The sequence below is a fragment of the Pinus tabuliformis genome, chromosome 7, assembly GCF_031772625.1.
Source record: "Pinus tabuliformis cultivar Carrire ecotype Pingquan chromosome 7, CPIR1, whole genome shotgun sequence".
Classification (NCBI taxonomy): Eukaryota; Viridiplantae; Streptophyta; class Pinopsida; order Pinales; family Pinaceae; genus Pinus; species Pinus tabuliformis.
Window position 1 is genome coordinate 1,569,384,474 of NC_142293.1, and position 4,718 is coordinate 1,569,389,191.

The following is a 4,718-nucleotide window of genomic DNA, read 5'->3' on the forward strand; positions in this document are numbered from 1 at the left end:
TTGAGGAATTTGAAGAGCAGCCAATATGTGTTGATGATATGGTAGACAAATATGATTCCATCATCATAAACAGTGTTTGGGAAGTGGTCCCAAGAGCAACAGACAAATCATTAGTTGGTTCAAGATGTATTTACAAAGAAAAGCATGCGACAGATGGAAGCATAGAGAAACACAAGGCCAGATTCTTGGCCAAAGGGTTCTCTGAGGTTGAGGGAATTAAATATGAGAAGACCTTTGCTCCAATAGCAAGGTACTCATCCATCAGGTCAATTCTAGCACTGTCATCGTAAATGGGGTGGAAGATCCTCCAGATGGATGTGAAGACAAAATTCCTCAATGGAGTTATTGAGGAGGAGGTGTATATTGAGAAACCAAAGGGGTTTGAGACCTTTGATAGAGACTTTTCATGTGTGTAGACTCAAGAGATAATTATATGGACTCAAGTAAGCATCTCGTGCATGGTACACTAGGATCGATAGCTATCTCATCGGTTTGGGCTTCACGAAAAGTGAAGCAAATGCAAACCTCTATCATATTTTGGAAGAAGGTAACTTATTGATTATTGTTTTTTATGTTGATGAACTGATCCTTAGTAGAGATGAGCAGCTGATGAAATCTTGCATGGAGGACCTTGAAAGAGAGTTTGAGATGAAGCATATATAATTTCTTTAGAACCAACAATGGAAATCATCAGAGAAACCCTAATAAAACCTTCATAAAAAAACATTTATGACAATAAACTTACTTCAGAACCATTGTGACTAAATAGATTTTTCTGCTCCTACAACTCTAGTGACCTCTAAGATATACCTAAAAATCATCAAAGCACATTAGCAGAAAAAATTAATATCTTCTAAAGAGAAAAGTATAAACAGCTTCACTACTATTTCAAAAATTAATTTTTCAATTTCCGTCACATGGAGAGAGAATCATTGACAACTAGGAAGATGTTGACTCGATGTCAACAGTGTCCATCGTATTCAACAGTTTGAAAGCCAACATGATTTTGATACTGAATAAGTGGGAACCAACATGATTTTGATTTGCAACGTTCAAAATGGTCCCATGTTGCTCCTTCATGGAATCTCACTATTTCCTGGGCCCACTTTCATGGTCATTGGTGTCAGGCAGCGCCATCACTTTTATTTTCTAAATTTGGCATCACACTTTGCATCGAAAACCACTGGTGTTACTCTATTTTCTTTCTCTGCTTTCACACTGCTTCAACAATGAGCAACTTTACGTCGCATCACGAGAGGGCCATTCATAGGAAAGATGTTCACTCAACGTCAACAATGTCTTTTCGTTTCTATTCAACTCTTGGGAAGCAAGTGGAGTGGAGGCCAATTTTATTTTCTTGTTTTGCTTCACTTCGTTGCAGCGAAAAATTGAATTGATAATCCACGTAGTCTAACGAGGCAGAGGAGTTGCCCAGAAAGTTATAGAAATTCTAGTTATATTTAGAGAAAATCCGGCAAAGGATTTTTGTAAATCCAAGTTATAGTTGTTAAACTTCAAAATTTTAAGTGTTCTAGACGTTTTTGATGGTGTTGAATCCATTTCCACCATCAAAAACACGATTTAAACAGTGTCTCTACAAAAAATTTTGAATTTTTTTGCGTGGATTCCTGCCACTTTTGGCCATCTGGGCAATTCCTCCACCTCGTTAGACGACTCCTTGATAATCTATTTCGTCCTCAACAACTGGCCACCAAATCTTAACGTCATCTTGTCAGATATTCTCAAAATCAACCAGCAACCCAATAACATATAAAATTTATTTTATTATCCTAACATTTCTTTACTATAATCTTAAAAATAATCAAGTAAACTACTATTTAGTAATAACTTTTAAAACTAATTTGATCTTTTATCCCCCACATATATATATATATATATATATATATATATATATATATATATATATATTATTAATCTCGAAAATTTATATTAAAAATGTTAAAAATTATTTTTCATATTTATTTCACTTTGATATAATAATTTTCATAGTAATAATATAAAATATTCAATAATATTATTATTTTAACTTTTACATGAATTATTTATTTCATTTTTTTTTAGCAATAATACAATTAATTATAAAAACATATATATATATATATATATATATATATATTAAAAATATATGAAATTTAAATTAAACAAAAGCACCAAATTATAAATAATTTTAAAATAGATTATTATATAAAGATATTAAAAAACAATTACTGCTAGTACAACTATATAAATAAAATTCAGGTAAATGTTAATTCATAATAAGTATCAAAATTCTTCATAATACATTTGATATCGTTAAAATTTAAAAAATTATAGAACTAAATTATCATTTTAATTTAAATTATTATTATTATTATTATTTATTATTATAAAATAATAAATAATTCGTTTCTTTAGATCCGATATACGAAAGTTTAGTCTCAGTGGACGTTAACTATCATCATCATCATCAATAGTTATATAAGTTAAACACACACACACACATATATATATAGATATATATATGAAAAACATGGAACAAGATTCTTATCTATATATATTTACCTCCATTTTATTTTGGAGATTTTTAATCTGTAAATAGACTTTGTTATAATACTATGAGCCAATACCATGGCTTATCAATACCACATGTCCAAAAAACTATTCACTTCATATGACAATCATTCATATGATATTTATTTTAATTAATCAATTTTATTAAAGGAGAAAAAAAAGTCATAACTACTTTGAGTTAAATCTCAACCTTACTAATAATTTTTGGTTAAATCCTACCATCCTGATAAAAATTATTGATAATTAAATAAAATCATGAAAAATCAACTCCAAAACGAACATGCATATTTTGCTTGTTCTTATATTTTCTCCAAATCGTTCCATGTTTTTCAATATTTACATTTCATTTCATATTTTGCATTAATATTTTTATTTATTTATTTTTTACATTAAACTATCTATATTAATCTAAAAATGATGGAAAATTAGACTTGTTATTAAATAGTGCAACCATATAAATTAAACGATTAGTCTATCTAATAGACGAAATGACCATTTCTCGATCATTTTTCCTTGCCAATTTTGTCCAAAATCCTATACAGATTTTTAAAAAACATAAGTTTAAGTTGTTTAATCTACAAACATCAAGTTCCTTACTGGTTTTTCAGGGCGTTGAATCCATTTATGCATTCAAAGGTATATTTTACATAACAAGAAATCATAATCTCGCAACATATTTTATTCTCAGAATATGATCAAGAAAGTCATTTCATCTATTAGTTAGACTATGCCTAAATTAAATGTTTGGTAAATGTTGATGGGCATCAATTCTTAATAAACATTGAAACATTTCCTTTAACATACATCTTAAGTTTCTACAAAAAAAAATAATAATAAAAAATTATATATGAATTAACTAAATTTACAATATTCTTTAAAAATGATCTATTGTTATCAAAACAAGGCGGGTAGAAAAATGAGTGCCTAAAACTCACCCGCTTCCCGGGCCTACAAGCCCAATCACTGCTAGATAGGGTTGTCGGCTCCTGTGATTTGCGATTTCCTGCTTTCTTTCGTCCTCTCGGTTTCTGTTGATTCACTGAGTGCTATGCTAAGCTCTTTGTTGGTCAGACAACTAATCATGGCTTAGCCGATGCATGAATCAAGCCTCTCGGGAGATATTGTTGCCTTCATCTCCCTTGTGGCTGCTGGCCCTAAGTTTCAGAGATCTGGATCATCTCGCTTTGTGAAAAAGCTTGATGAAATCTCAAAGATCCAAATCAAGGCTCCTCAAGCATGGATTCGAGCCGTGTAGTTGGCAAATCAGTGTCTTATTGGTCAGTAATGGGTCTTTGGCCCTCCCCTCGCTCAATTAAGACATGGATTGAGAAGAAATTGGTTAGTTATGGGTCTTTGGTCAGTTATGTGTCTTATTGGTCAGCTATGCGTCTTATTGGTCAGTTATGGGTCTTTGGTCTTTGGCTACAGGTACAAAGAAGAGAGTGTGTGACTGGATAAGAGCTTGTGCATTAGAATTGAATGGTATGCCTACATCAACACATTTGAATGTATTGTCGTTGGGATCATATAGTATGCTTTTGGGTATGGACTCGTTGTATCTTACTAGGACCAAGGTGGATTGTTAAGACAAGGCCATTGAGTGCTTGGATGAAAATGGAGAACAAAGGATATTGCAGGATAAGAAGAAGACAACATGAAGCTTTCTCCACAAAAATCCCTTGATTAGTGGATCTGGTCCCCAATACTAGGAATTTGCATTAAATGGTAGGAACACATTCCTATATTTTCTCAATCTTTCCTTAGAGGAAAATTCGACTTGGTACTTATACAAAATGATTAGGAATCATTCCCCATGATTGGAGGAAGCTTTCCCCACCAAAATCCCTTGATTAGTGGATCTGGTCCCCTGATTAGTGGAACACATTTCTAGATTTTCTCAATCATTGGACTTCTACAATCTATGCCATAATTCCATAATATCTTGTGATTTATTATTTATTATTGATCCTCCTATAGTAGGGAACAAGTCCGTAAATTATCTCCTCCAAATCTTCATAATCTGCCAAATATTCTCATAATATTCCACAAAACTTAATAATATTAGGCACAAATATCCAATTATTCATAAACCTTCCTAATAAATATATTGAAGTTAAAAATAAATTATCTAATGCAAAAAGAGAGGT